This window comes from Struthio camelus, chromosome 16, assembly GCF_040807025.1.
Source record: "Struthio camelus isolate bStrCam1 chromosome 16, bStrCam1.hap1, whole genome shotgun sequence".
In the NCBI taxonomy this organism is placed as follows: Eukaryota; Metazoa; Chordata; class Aves; order Struthioniformes; family Struthionidae; genus Struthio; species Struthio camelus.
The window spans coordinates 18936372-18952283 of NC_090957.1; positions in this window are offsets into that span (position 1 = coordinate 18936372).

A 15912-nucleotide genomic window follows, 5' to 3' on the forward strand; every position below is an offset into this window, starting at 1 on the left:
GATTCACTCATCTCAGTATGCTGACGTGTCTTGAAATATAACGGGAAACTGAATGGCATTTGAGAGTTAACTGAAGGCAACCAGTCATGGCATCATCAAGGCTGAAAGAGATGAAGGGGAGGTGGTAACGTTGTGGCCTGTTTGTAGGGGAGTATGTTCCTTCCCAGGAGTTTGCTACCAGGTGCTATGAGAAGTTTAGTAATATCTTGGCAGAATAACTCTATGAGTCTAATACATGTGCTAATGAAAATGTCAAAAGTTGTATATGCTTTTCTGAAAAGCCATATCATCATATTGTTATTCTTCAATATGTAACCTTCCTCATATTAACTTAGTTTGCTTTTTTAGCCCTCAATTGATACATTATATGAAACAGATTAAATGTTCTCTGAAAGTGCCTCTACTGTTTTTGTGAGGCACCTTAATTTGGGAAAGTCTAAAAGCTGATAACGGTAATAACTGCCACTTTTTTGAAAGGCACTGCATCTTCAGGCTACTGGGCTGTATGTGGTAATGGCCTAGTTACAGGCTGTTCTCATGAGGTACGTGCAGAAGCAATTAGATAAAGATGCTTAATACAGTTAATGCATAAAAACATTGTCCTCCAGAAGAAGTTAGTAATCTGCCTGCCAAGGCTGTTCTAGTGAGGATTTAACTGGTCCCAGGTTTTACAAAGCTGAAGATAAGACGACAGTCCTCTATATGTGTCTCCAAATGCGTCTCAGGACCTTGACTGAAAGCCTGAATGCCAGCGCTTTTAGGAGGATGTGAGGGTTGAGATGAAGAGAGATGTGCACTGGACACAGAGCAGAGACCTGTCCCTTGTGTAGAGTTAAGTTTATGGCAGCCCAATATCGTGGGATCCTTTTAAAAAAAAAAAAAAAAAAAAAAAAAAAACCAAACCCCCACACTCCTGAAGACCTTCCCCCCTGCCAAAGCTCATTAGGTGATGAAACAAGGGTGGAAGTAGAATCAAGTAAGTGACACTTGCAAAAAGAAAAAGCCCTCAAAGTAACCCACTTCAGCAATAAGAGTGAGGGAAGCCAGGTTTAGGAGGCGGGAACTATTTGTTAACTGCTCATGACTCCATTGTATGATACAACTGGACTGCGCATCAGGTCATAAAGCTCACTCAGACATTATTATCCGGCTCAGAAGAATGAAGAAAGGAGGAGTCCCCTCTTCTGCAGACCAGACCTCTCTGCTTGGTGCTCTATACAGCAATGAATTGCCTGAGGGGAAGGGGAGATATCCCTATTGCTTGTGGATCTATTAAAGTTGAGTTTTACAGTGTTTAAAGTGAATCTTGAATGTCAGTTAATTGATGAAAGTTAAAAAAAAAAAAATCTGTTACAATTTGAAGAAACTAAAAAATAAATAACTTTATTCAAAGTGGATTCAAACTTACTGGTCAACTTAGATATATGAAGGGAAAAATTATCTATTGAAAAGTAGATTTCGGATATGTTAAAACATTTATATAAGGCCCTATTCCATGGTCCATTTTAAACAATAGGAGTCTTTTTCACTGACTTCAGTGGGTATTGGACCGGGGCCTAAATTGCCATCTTGTAAATGTGGAAAATTTGCAGTAAGTTCAAACACTACTGTATTCAAAACCATCTATATATAAAGTCTTACACTCCACTTTTTAAATTATAGGAATTCTGAAGAAAGCTTTCTGCAGCAATATTGAACTGAAAATAATCTGGAAATTCTTCAGAAATACTAATGTAAGACGTATACAATCCTTCAGCAATTGTATGTGTGAGCTCGGTGCCATTTCAGAAGATGATAATATGATGCTGATCATCACAGATGCTGCAAGTCTTAGTCACCTTAAAGAAACTTTGAAAGTTTATGAGGTGCCAATGACATGTGGAGGTAAATCTTACTGATTACTGATAAATACCACCTAAGGGTTGTCAAGTTCTTTAGCTTTAAATGGAATAGAATAGATTGTTTATTTCCTGCAGGTGCATCTGATTTTTGGTAACATTTGTAGCTCCTGAGCTGTGTGTGAAATCACCTCCTACAGAAAGGACCAGTACAAGTTTTTTGCTTCAGTATTTCTTCAGTCTCCAAAATAGTGTTATATAGGTTTTGCAGATATTTTTAATGGAAAACATTTTTGAGCCAAAAGAAACATCTGAGCTTTCAATGAAGCTATAATATGGCTTTCTTTAAATATTCTATATAACGATTTAAAGCTGTACTAAAGCTTTGTTGTAATTGTTTCCTTATCAGGAAATTCCCTCCTGGTTGAGTGTAGTTGCCGCAATCGTTGTTTTCTTTTTTCCTCTAGATAAGGTCTTGATATTGATTTTTACCCACCTATTGTTCTATAATCCTGACTTCATTTTTTTCTGATCTTTGTCTCTCTAGCATCTTGGTTCATTACGTCTTTGTTCAAGAAACATTTCACTTTACGGTGTTATGTTTATTGCCATAGTGTGGTGGTTGAGTCTGCATTAATTCCTCAACTTCCATACGTTTTCCTTTCTCCTACTTAGGTTTCTGTAAGGTTGAAGGAAGTCAGGTATTCTTGAGTATCCAGCAACTCTTTTCTGACTATGAGTGAAATTCTCTAGCTGTTTGCTTTCTCCTTCAGGGACATCTTTCCTTTTAATAGCTTACTGAAAGGAACGTTTTGCTCCTTAAAGAAAATGAAGTTACTTCTTAAATCAAAATAGCAAAACCTTCAATGATGCTGGTATTTTTACATCCTCCTGTCAAGGATTGTGGATGTTTCTGAAAGCTCCAGGAAATACCTGAAAGCTGATACAATTTAATCATAAAAACAATACTGCAATACTGAAAGACATTAGTGGCAACTCTAAAGTATGGTTTTGACGTGTAGATTATTGAAGAAGATCATTATAAGCTTATGGGGAGAAGTTTTGGTATTTTATGGAGTAAGAAAGCTGAATTCAGTAGAGGCTTGCTATCCATGGCACAGCATTGTCTAGAAAGCTGATAAACAGCAAAACCACGTGGGTCAGTGGGGCTTTTCAGGAGACTGATTGGAAATACAGAAGTCAGGGAATCAGATATTGACGGTGGGCCGTAGCCAAGAAAATACTTTATATACTTTCATTTCCTCTTAACTGGGCCATTCACAAGACAGCCTCTGCCTTTGACCTTTTGCGAAGTTGACCAAAAGATTTATTCCTTTGGGACACTATCTCATTACCTCAACCATCAATAGGTGAAAATGAGAGAGAATTGGTTGACACACAACTGGAATTTCACGCACAATTTGCTGTTGGCTGGAAGCAGGCAAAACTCCACTGAGTTCTGCTGAGTTTATATGTTCAACCCAGCGCTGAAATGCGCACCAGCCTGCCCTCCCTTCCAGAATTTCTCAGGTCCTTATGTAGTATTCTGATCAAAAAGAAAAGATGAGGATTATGAAAAGAGAGTTATTTACACTTCTGATAACAAAGATTAACATCCATGGATTGGGGTTTATACCCAGCCCCAGTGGTTAAAAGTAAGGATGTGTATAAGCAACCTGTTTCATAAGACATGATTTCAGGTGCCAAGCTATGGAATGGGTAATCCGTTAGCAGCGTTCCGAGGACAAAGACTGAAAGCAAAGTACATATTTTTGTTAGTGTGGGGGCAGTTCTGATGTTAGGCTGGCACAATCATATGTGATTTTTGTCACAAAGGCTCTGTATTAAATGTTACTGAATTTGCAGAGGTTAGTAAGTGTTCTTTATTACATTACTTCCTGGCAAAATAAGAACTAACTTCACATTTTCAAGTGGGAAGTATAATTTGTGCTGTTTTATTTGTTTTAAAGTATCTCTTGATGTCTATGTAAAGCACTTGGTTTTTTTGTTTTTTATTATTTCTTTTTGGAAGACTTCAGTGGCAGTTTATCTTTAAATTCTGTTTGGAATGAGAACCAATATTCTCTGACAAGTTACTTGCAATGCAGGAACTGTGTCATCCAGTCCATCTCTCCGTGTCCTTTAATAGGAGCTGAAGTTACTCTTTTCAATAATAAAGCACAGTCACGGGTGAGTCAAAGTGGTTTGTTATATATATTAAAATTATTACTCAATTGTTCATATAGAAAATATTGAAATACCACTTCTTTAAAAGATAGAATGAAAATATTATTTTAGTTAGAGGTATTACAGATGATAGTCCAATTTCTACCACAGAGGCTTGACATGATTTTCAGTATAGTAGGTAAGAACTGAAGACAGGTCACTTAATTAACATTTTGTCATTGTTTCTACCTCATTTGATGCAATGTCTATAGTATTAAGTTTTTTGAAAGGTGATAGGCAAATAGGCTGCAGTTACCATTGTCTTCTCTGAAGGGAACATGGGAATAAAACATAATTGTGCAAGTGGTGTAGTCAGACTTGAATTTTCAGACATACAGTTTTACCTTATTTGTGGCAATAACAAAAATATTAATCAGACCATGATGGAAGAACATGGAAAAGGTCTAAAGGAGTCACAGGAAGAAATTCAATTATAGATATTATATTTCCAGTAATGTTAGCAAAATAAATTGTCAATAGACCTCTTTGAAAATTAGATAATAAAGCTATGTGTAGTTTACCATACTCTTAATAGTGTCTTTAAGATAAAGACAGAGGGTGGGACTCCATCGAGCAAAATAAATTGTCAATAGACCTCTTTGAAAATTAGATAATAAAGCTATGTGTAGTTTACCATACTCTTAATAGTGTCTTTAAGATAAAGACAGAGGGTGGGACTCCATCGGGAATGAGCTATGCAGATAACCTCAGGACACCGATGTCTCTCCTGAATTTTCCTTCGTTTGTACTGTTGGCAGAAATAGAATTGAATTTAATCAGAGATTTTTAAAGCTAAAACTTCACCAAAAACTGAATATGATCCTTAGATTTTGGGCTATGTATGTCATTATCCCCTGAACAAGCTATCTGAAATGTGCTACATGACACTGTGTGATGATGACACTAAGTTTATGAAGCGTTCTGTTCCGTGAACGTTGGTATTTCAGGCTGTATTATTAACATTTCATAATATTTCGGGAGTCATTTTATGTGAGAAATACCGAACGTAACGAAATGTTACATTGAGGGAATTTATGCTGAGAGAACAGGAAATAATGGGTTCCTATGAGGTATAATAAAATGTTTTCTTGTTTTAACATATCTTGTTTTAGCAGTCTTTATCTGTGCCTTTAAAGTAAGGGTTCTGTAGCACTGCTAGGAGATCAGAAGCATTGTGTTCTGGTTTTTGTTGCTTTCCATGACTGGCTGTACAAACCAAACAATGTCAGCAGTTTTATTCATACTGCTAGTGAGGTAGACAAGTTTGAAGGGGGACTGACTGTCTTTCGTACCCGGTGCCTCAAGTATAAATGTGTAATCAGCTGGTTTTAGTTTTGCATGTGTTGTATTTTTATTACTGTGTAAAATAAGCAAGTGTTGTATTCTTGGTCCACTTGCAGGTTTTAACCTCACCTATGTCTTTTTAGCTAAAAACACTGTTAATTGTTACAGGATTTTTGAATACACCTGTTTCTTTCCTTTTCTTTCTTTATACTGTATCTCTGTACACTAGAAAGAAATCTCAGTGAGCTCCTTGTCTATGAAAGAGCAACATACATTAAAAAAAGAAAAAAGGCCACATCTGGCTTTTGAGAGTCATTCTGAAAGCTACTGGCATTCAGTAGAGAGACACCTAATCTCTTAATGCAAGTCTTTGTTTCAAAGAGAGGCTCGGAGGAAAAAAAATCCCATCATCTTCAGTAGACCTGTGAAACAGTTGTCAGAGCTGGCATCTCTGCCCTGGATCTGTTGCAAACTGTGTGCCGTGTGACCAGGTTAATATGACAGATGACTTGATTGTGAGAGTTGCTGGGGTGAGGAAGGAAGCTACTCCTTGTTTTTTATGAGAATAGTGTTACTTATTTAGAAGGTTAAAATGGACTGGGGATGAATGATGGTAGAAGTAAAGATAGCTTTAATTTGATCATTTCCTGGCTTTAAATCAAACGGCTATTATTTTTGTAATTGGGAGTATATGAGCGTAAACGAAGACTTGTGGAATGAGTCAAAGGAGGTGAAAACGATGATTTATTATACGCTATCATGTGCCAGAGCAAACGCACATGCGTTGGTGTGAAGAGGCTGTGATTAAGTCTGTTTTAGCTCCCACTTGTATATTCTTGAATACAGGATTCTCCTGTTGTTGAGCAATATATTTGTGGAGATGAAATCAACATTGTAGTTTACACTGCAGCCTATTCTATGTTAAACCCTGTACATTGTCATGGGATATCAGAAGTCATCTTAAATTACTTCATGTCATGTGCTCTCTGTAAATTGAGAACAGTTGGTTTTGGAAGGCAAGAAATTGTTCATTTAATAAAAATCACATTGCTGTAGCAACACAAGCCTGAACACTGGCACTAGTATCTATAATTTATTTCTAAAATAAAGGGTTTGGTAATCGTTTAAGGAGTCCCTACTGTATTTTCATGACCTAAATTTAAGCTGTGATTTATAAATTACATTTTGTTAATCTTGCAGGTTTTTTCAAATCTACACTTTTTTAAAGAAGTATCCTTTTATATTGAAAATTGAATTTTTAAATTTACTGCTACATTTCTACAAATTCTGTTGCATCATGTGTTTGCCATTGACCTAGAAACCTCCGTTAACTTATTCAGGGTTTATGAGTGCTTTATGTGATGTCAGTGACATATAAATTAATATTATAATTATTTACATTCTTTAAAATACTCTAAATAATTGTGTATCCCCCTTGGCAGTCTTCTATGTGAAGCGGTAACAGCTTTACCGAAGACTGTACTTTGGAACTTTGAGAAAATATTTTGGTATCATAAATGTAAAGGACTCAGGGTGCTTTACGATCTAGCCTAGCTAATGCAGTAAATTATCTTTCATATGTTAAAAGGTAAATGAAAGTCTGACAATTAAATTTTTTAAACTTATTAAGCAGTTGTTACTATAACTGATTAGACAGTCAGCTGTTGAGTTAGTAGCATTTATATAACAGGATATTGTTTTGTTCATCATGTTACCACATTTGGCAAACTTTTATCTTAATGCGCCTTTCGGGAATACCAGTCTGACCTCAATCTGAGTAAAGCCTTAATAGTCGACGTGAGGGATGCTTGCAGGAGGTGGCACGGTCATTTTCGCAGGCTGTATATTTGTTATCGCATGTTAATCAGATTCATCATTCTGTTTAATAAAGATTTCATCTGCCACGCGAATGCGTAATCGGCTATGTCTGAGTGACCATCTTTTGTCTTGAGCAGATTGCTAAAACTGTATTAAGCATCATTAGACAAAAATGACGACCTTATTAATTTGTCCTTTATGTGTTTTCCAGCAGATTGGACCTCATTATTATGCAAACACAGTACACAGAGCAGCACCAGAAGTAGCTCATTAATGTTTCTTTCCCTTAGCATGTAACAGATTATTATTGTGAAGTGTGCATGAAATAATTGCTAATTATGTGCCTTAAATTGTACAGTGATTGTCTGTCTTGATTTTTCCATATGGTTTAAGAGCACTGTAGAAGACCATCAGAAGCTACAGGTTAACAGTACTGAAGCAAGTAAAGCAGAGGAAGTGAAGCACAAAACATGCATTTTAGCACACTTTTTTTTTTTTTTCCCCTATGTGGAATAATTAGGGCAACTATGGATTGTTTTGTAGCTACCTCTTACGCGGTTTCTTATTTTAAAAGAAATGACTCTCAAGTGGCAAATAATTTAATAGATGTCTCTGCCAAACAAATAAATATGGACGAGTTTGAACTGTTGACTTCCCGTAAAATATCCTGTAGCTTCTTAAATGGAAATTCTTGAATTAAGTACGGTTTTCTTATTCACACACCACTAAATTTTTGCGTATTTCCAAAATAACGTTCTTGCTCCCTTATGTTTTCCTAGCTATGTTTTGCATTTCTTACGGAGTCTCTTTTCAGTATAATTCTCCTTAAAATATATAAGCATGTTAGAAAATAAATATTAGGATTTGGCATTCATCTGTAGTTTGACAACTTTGTGCTAAGTGTCTAATTGGTTTAAGCTGGTAGTGCTTCATACTTATCCATGGCACATCTTCTGTAATCTGTCTGCCACTGTAGCTGATAAGACTTGGCCACAACTGAAGTTTTTGCAGCGCTAGAAATAAAATCCTGATCCATTAGGGGTTTGCATGGATTTAGCTTTATAATCTGGTTTAGAAATTGTGAGTAGTCAGATCTCAGATGCAGACGTTGTTTTCAAAAAGATGCCATGAAAATCATTACATCAACTTAAATTTCTTAACGTTACTCTTGTTAACAGTATAACCTAAATAACACAGTGGCCATTGCTTCATACAATACAAGCTGAAATAAATCGAGCATGGAAGTTATATGTTATTCTTTAAACATGTCACTTTTAATAGGTCATTACTGAGTACTCGGGAAGAATAGATTTATCTTACACTTCCAAAAATCAGAATGCATTTTTTCTGTAGAGACCAAATTTTCTTTGCTGCCCTGCTAGCAACTGGGCGTATGGTTTAACATGATAAATCACCTGACTACTAAACATGGAAAATGGTTGAATGGCATAAATTATTTATTTGGATTATTTGAAATTATTGTTTGGGAATATAGTACTATGAATAGGCACAGGTATACTCCTATTAATACAGAGGTTCTGCAAGCATGACTCTATCATCAGTTTTAATGAATGCTTTTCAACTTTTCAATGGTAATATCACACAGACATATGTGTACATATAATAGAAGTGCATATAAAAAAAACCCTTTCTGTAAAAACACGTATACGTGTTGCAGCCAGTTGTTGAATAAGGTTGAGGACTTACTGGCCTTAGATCCACGCTGATTTGACAGTACAGTTCTTTTGCTCCATAATCCTTATTTTTCTATTCTCTGCCCTTTTTCTTTTCCTGCTACTTTGAGTTTCAGTGATCCGTTTAGTTAGGCGTGCTAATTAAATAACATGACTAAACCTACCTGTGTTATTTCCAATGTGTAAATGTATTTTGTACAAAAGAGTACAGTCACACCACGCCAATTCTTGAGCACTTTTGCAAGGCTTGTTGAGAATTTCCAAGAAGTAGCACACTAAGGATCTTGGCACTGACAGGCCATGGGATATAGGAACTTGTTTAAGTTTAAATAGATTAAATACTTTTTGGAGGATCTGCATGCACACCTTCAGGAGGGAGGAGCCTTAGATGACCTCACAAAAGACCTCTCTTCTGGGTTCTTTCCCTCTGCTAGTGCCAGAATCAGTAATCTCCCAGGAGGTACCTGTCTGAATTGCTTTACCTGTGCTTGATATTGAATATATTTGTGGTCATGTTTCCGAAAATATATTTATTCTTTCTTTCTCTCCTCTCCACTGGCCGTTGCTGTTTGTGGTGTACAGTCCTGCTTGAATTTTATGAAATACATTGAAAGTGCTTGCAGGCCACTTCTACCTTTGCCGTTAAAAGAATGTTCACGGCCTCCTTGATAATATTTTTAAGGTTGCTGAACGTACTGCCTCCTGACAAAGAAAAAGAAGAAAAAACGGGTTTATAGCTTTGGGAAGAAGAGCAAACAATGTTTAGTGAATGCATCTGTGCATGCATTAGTATATGCCCTGTTGTCACTGTAAAATCTTCCATATATTTATCATCATATGCTTACATATCACCATGCTTACACTTGTCTTTGATAAGGGTGAAAGCTCTAGGTATCAAGGGTTGAATATTTTATTCTTTCACAAGTTCCTTGAGAGCTATTTAGTGAAACTTAATCCTAATTAGTGAGAAATACAGGCCAACTTTTGAATGCTGTCTTGCAGTTACCAGTGCTTTTGCTCTGTTTTGTAAGATATGAATCTGCCTTTACCTAGAAGTCTTTAAAAGACTTCTGCGTTGGTATGGGAAGAAATAATTAGAATGAAGACGAAAATCACATATTCTGTGTAACTGCTTAGAACTAGTACCAGTTGTTTAAATTGATACGGCTATATTCACTCTACATCTTGAAATTTTCCAGTGCTTAATTTTAGACAGTTGTTCGGAAAAATGTATGTCCTTGTGTTTATCTGCTACAGTGATGATCCCCGCAGCTTATAAATTTAGAACCTTCCATTGTAATTATGACTTAAGAGATAACAAAATCATGGAAAGACCTTCATACTACAGAATAAAATACGATTTTTAATTCACAAATCAAAAAGACTGTTACCAAGAAAGGAAGTGTAGATGTGAAAACAAGCTAATGTCAGAATTGCGGTAGAGTAAGAACACATGAAGTCTTGGTGTTATAAAAGTTTTCAATAATTGCATATTTTCTTTTTTGGTTCAGTGATATCAGTGTAAATTACAAGACGACTGGCAAAAGTGCCAGCATTTTTGAAGTGTATCACTTAAAGCCTTGGTCAGGTCTGCATGGTTTAGAGTTTATATCTTCAGATACAAAAACAAAACTGAAGCCTAACTGAAGCCTTTCTAGTTTGCGTTTGTGAGTGGTGAAGCATAATTGTTTTGCTCGCTTCTTTTGCGGTAGTGCTCTATTGATACAGGAATGCAACAAATTTTGATTTAGATAAACTCAGGTCATCTTTTCAGGAAATGCTGCCTTTGAAGGAAAGCCTACTTTAAAGTTGCTGTCCTTTCCCTACTGCCGCTTCCCCCTCTGCGCCTCAGTCTGTTCCTCTCTTGCGTTAGGACAACTGTTTGTGAAGCTTTGTTACCAAATGGATCTCTGGAATGGTTTGGACGAAAAGCATTGCCTGTTTTGGTGAGATCCTTGAAACAATGCAGTTTTAAAATAATCCCATTTATGGTACAGCCCCACAAAGAGTTTTATCAGCAAAATGAGATTTGGGATGTGGAGAAGCAGAAAGCTAGTGTATGTATAGCTGATGCTTAGCAAGTTGTATGTAAAGTGTACAGTAGCAGCTGCTGAAATTACAAATTCAACATTCTGATTGTTTTATATTCTAATGAGCACCCATTATTACAAGCTAGTATTTTATACTGATTATGTCCGCTACATAGTGCAGCTGCCACTGACCCCTCAATCAGCAGTAACAAAAAACCTCTTTGTTATCAGTATGGGAAATATCTTGGCCATTATGGGTGTGAATTCAAAGCAGAATAACAATTGTGCACAGGAAAAATTAAAAGCTCAATAATTCATTTACAGGAGTTTAAACGTCTCCTGTTAATGCTTTTTCAAGTCTTTTTAAAAATCTTGCTTTACTGTACTTTTTTCCATAATTAAGATATAAATGAAGCCCTTAGAGCATCTGAATCCTATAGAACTTTTATTTTATTCACTAGATGCATCTAAACTTTTCATCATGAATTTTATATACTGAACTCTCCCTTCTTGTAAATTTCTGTTCTATTGTAAAATGTAAATCTCTAATCAAGGTAAGAACATTGGTAATTTTTTTTATTTTTAATCTTAAAATGAATATCCTTTCAAGGCAGTTTGACACTAAGTTTACTAAGTGATAGCCATTTTTCACACTTCAGGAGCCAAGTGGCTGCGCTAGAATGAAAGAGAGAGTTAGATTTGTTGCAGATGTTTCCTAAATCAGATACCTCTGGGTTCTGTAAGCCATTCGTCCTTTCTAGGAAATCAGAATAAAATTGATTTGTATAACATAAATATAATACTATATATTTACATAATTAAACTCCATGGTATATCTCAGACCATGCTGACTGTGGTATGCAGCGTGCAGGAATATTCTCTGTAGTAGTAATGTCTGCCTAGCTCACTGTAGGAATTCTAGTTTGGGGACTTTTCTACTTCTTAAATTGCAACCATACAGCAGTTATATTAGCAGGGGGGTGGAAAGACACATAATTACCACCATTCTTCCATATGTAATTTGTATATGGTATTGGTTATCTTTATTGTGTAAGTTCATAGTTTTTTTCCTTTTCACAGAACACAAACATTTAGCCAAATTCTTTGCCTGAAGTCAATGGAGCCAAGGATAAATTTGGTTCTTTCTCCTTTCCAAAGGGCTTGAAATTAAAATAAATACATAAATGAAAGGGCTGGAATCTTAAAGATCTTGTTATGGTATTTATAGATAGATGCATTGCTATACAAAGATTTAGCCAGGTGATTATCTTTGTTCGGGAGAGGAAAAGTGGCTCAGATAACGCGATACCTCAATACATTTAAATTCAAAGAAATCTTATGCGACTCTGAACATATTTGAGCTCTCTGTACTACAGTTTCCTAGGAAATAAGTGGAGAAAACTTATACATGCATTTAGCTTGCGTTCATTAAATGCTTTGAAATTAGGAGATAAAAGTTTCTATAGAAGCATATGTTATTACTGTTTAGGGGACTTGTGTCAGTTTTCAACCATTTATATGCTTCTGCGTGATTTATTTTTAAAGACTTAACACTTTATAAGTAACGAATGTCCATCCTAATTGATATAAAACCTTTTTTGTATACATAAAACCTTTCATTTATATATTTCTTTTGTTAATACAGTGTAGAAATGGTTATTTTAACTTCAGATAAAAGAACTATTCTTGGGCAGTTTTGACATCTACATTTTATATTTTATAAACCTCAGCTGCAGTTCACACTTGTGGAAAATATAAGTGTCCTTTTATTTTTAACAGCAGCCTAGGGTATGGTTGAAAGAGGCATATTTCCATTTTGGCTTTTGTTTGAGCAGCTTCCAAAACATCATCCTACTTTTCTTCTGGAAAATTTGCCAAGTCTAGCTCAGATTAAGTTTCTTTGTTAGATTTGTTCTTTTAAGCATCTGGATCAGAAATTGTATCCCATACTATGTAGTAATGAAACATTTGGAAATCATCTGAGAAATCGTAGTAAACCATGATAGTGCTGTGCATTCTTTTTAAGAGTAAGAAATATGTAGCTCGCAGAGACATTTGGGGTTTTTTTGAGTTAGCTTTATTTTTTTTGAACCACCCAACTAAGAGGTTACAGTTTGTTCTTCTGGGACACAAACTACTAGGTACTATTATCTCTTAAACTTTGTTGTTGTCCCTTTTATCACTGTAAAGCAGTGTTTTGCTTGATGCATATCTATATTCCGTGCCAAATTTCAACAGTCTAGGATATTTCTGGGAAAAGACAGATAAATAAAGGTTATGTGGATCATAGCTTAGATTGTTATCGTAACTCATAAAGCCGGAATGCCACAAGCTGGTGAATGATTGGGTTTTAGTTTGTGTTTAGTTTAGTTTAGGGCTAAAATAAATTCATTTTACTAGTTTAAAATAAATCATTAGAATTTATAGTAGTAGAGAAACTGTTTCTCTCATGTCATAAATTTGAGAGTCATTATACAAAGTCAGTTTGCTCAAATTATACTTTCAGTATAAATTGTATTGAAGAATATAGTTAGCTGAAGAGAAACAGAGCTGTATACTAGTGGTAAAGAACTTGTATGCCCTCTTAGCTGTAAATTTAAGGAGATTGAAGAAACATTTGTCTATTAATTACAGCCCCACAGAAAGGATGGGGAAGAAGAAGAGGAGGCACTTGGGGAATTTGGAGAGGGATAAATATGTTTTGTATTACTTTTAAAACAAATATATGTATGCACTTAAAAGAGTTAGCGCTTGTAGCCAAAACATTCGTCCACAGTGTGCAGTCCATGTGATTGACTGGGATTAGGAACCCAGCTTCGTTTTGAGTATTTTAGATGCTATAAACGCAGAAATCTGACTGTTAATTATACTGGGTATGTTGTGTAGTTCTTTAACTTTTATTCATTTACTTCTCAACTATTTTGTTATTTTCAAAGGCATGCAAAGCAACAAGAGAATAACCATGAATGGAACCAGAATATTTCCTTTCTTGTAGCTGTATCTCAACTAGCAGCTGATAAAAAGACACCAAATCCAAACCACTTGTTGTTTTGGATTTTGTTATGAATGTCACCTTTAGGGAAAGAATCGGAGCCAATTTTTTCTTCAAAAGAGTGGTTAAGCTTCTGTTACCTAGTCCATTCTTGTTACCCAGTATCTCTTATATAATTTCTTCTTCCACAGTAGGTATTTTCGCCTTTGCATTAGAAACCCTTAGCCTGTCTAGAAAAACACTGACACAGTATGTAGTCACAGGAGACATGTCAAGAGAGCTGGTTGTCTGTAATACAAATTCTTTCTTCCTTCCTCTCCTCAAAGGAAGTTTTGTTCAGCAGCACTCAAGGAAATCAGGTCTGTTTGACATGAAGCTGGTGGCTTCTTTAAACTCCTTTGCCCACTGCTGTGTCAGATATTACTCTTACACAGGAACTTGCACAAATGCTTAATTTTTCTGCCAGGGAACAATCAGTTTCTTCAATGGGGTAAATCGAACTCTCAGCCTTCACTGGGTCTTTGGTTTCCCTCTCACTAGAGATACTGTGTGCAGCAAGAAGGTGTTTCCGTGATTTCCAAATACTTTGCTGAGGGAAGGGAGTTGTTTTGTTTTGTTTTAAGGTCTCTTATCTGGCTCCCTTTTCTGTCACTCAAGATTATTTTTTGGCAAGGTTTGGGCCTCTTTGCTCAATTATTGATGCCCTTATATTGGTGAAGGAGAAAGTAGCATACATGGTTCCACGGTACAGAACAATCAGGGAAAAGCAGATGGCCGCTGTGTTAATGGGGCTTCTCCACTTGATCTCACAGGGAGAGAGACCCTTTCATTGTCCGAATTTCTCAAATCTCATTGATTTTTCATTCTAGCAGGATTTATTTGCTTTTGAATCACTGCTGTGCTGTTATCATTGTATGCTGAACCTTTCACTGGGCTCTACATTTCACTGGTTTCTTGATACTTGCTCTTTTAGGATTCCTGCACAGAACATCCTTCCTCTGCTTTTAGTTGTTGGTTTCTTAATCAACAAGAGACAGTTATGTGATTCAGGATTTCTTTAGTTTAAAAAAGGGTAAATGATATCTGGAATTTTTTCCTTTTTTCTTTTTTTTTTTTTTAAAACAACTTTTGCTTAACATTCTAAATTGTCAAAATAAATTTTTAACAGAACAGGTTTGTTTCTTACTGCAGCAGCTAGTTTTTCTAAATCAGACTTTCCCCCCCAAATTCTTTTAAAATGGGTTTCTTTAATTAAAAAGGAAAAGCATGAAGATATTCTGGATGAAAATTAAGCCATGTTATACAGCCGTATTCAACTCCTTCCTCTTCTGAAGGAAACCAGGATGGAGTGGCTTGAGATCAAGGCTGCAAAGCTGAATAGTGCTCCGAGGCTGTGTGCTTAAGCAGAAGCAGCTGCATTCTTGTACTGCTTTTTTTAATTAATCAAACCCACTTCCTTCAATCTGTACTTGCTTGTGCTCTGGACCTGGAAAATACAAAGATAGGGATTGAATTCATGTTTAGTCATTTCTGCATTTAGGTTTACAGCACAAGTTAACGTACCTGCAGTGTGATTTTTCTCTTCTCCTGTATTTATCATCTAATTACTAATAAATAGTTTTGCATATTTTCAGCAATTCTGCTCATGCCAGCTGTCTCTTGTGCCGGCGCGGAGCTGTTCTGTAGAGCAGGAGCTGCAGAACCATTCCTCTTTTTGACAGGGGATTGTTTTTTAACTATGCCAACATAGTCTTGTTCTTGTCACAGGAGAATTCTCAACCAATTGTTCAGTTTGATTAAAGACTGTTGTGTATCATTAAAGATACTATTGGTTTTGTTTGTTTGTTTTATGGCAAAAGCTAGGAATGTCAGCTTATAGAGCTCATTTGTCATCCCTGAACTGAAAATTGAAGCTTTCGTCGTGACTGTTTTTCAATAGCATGACTGTTGAACTCCATTGGGTTTATATTGTCATAGCTTAATCTACATTGTTTTGCTTCAAAGTTATTTTGTTAAGGTTGTTGGGGGGG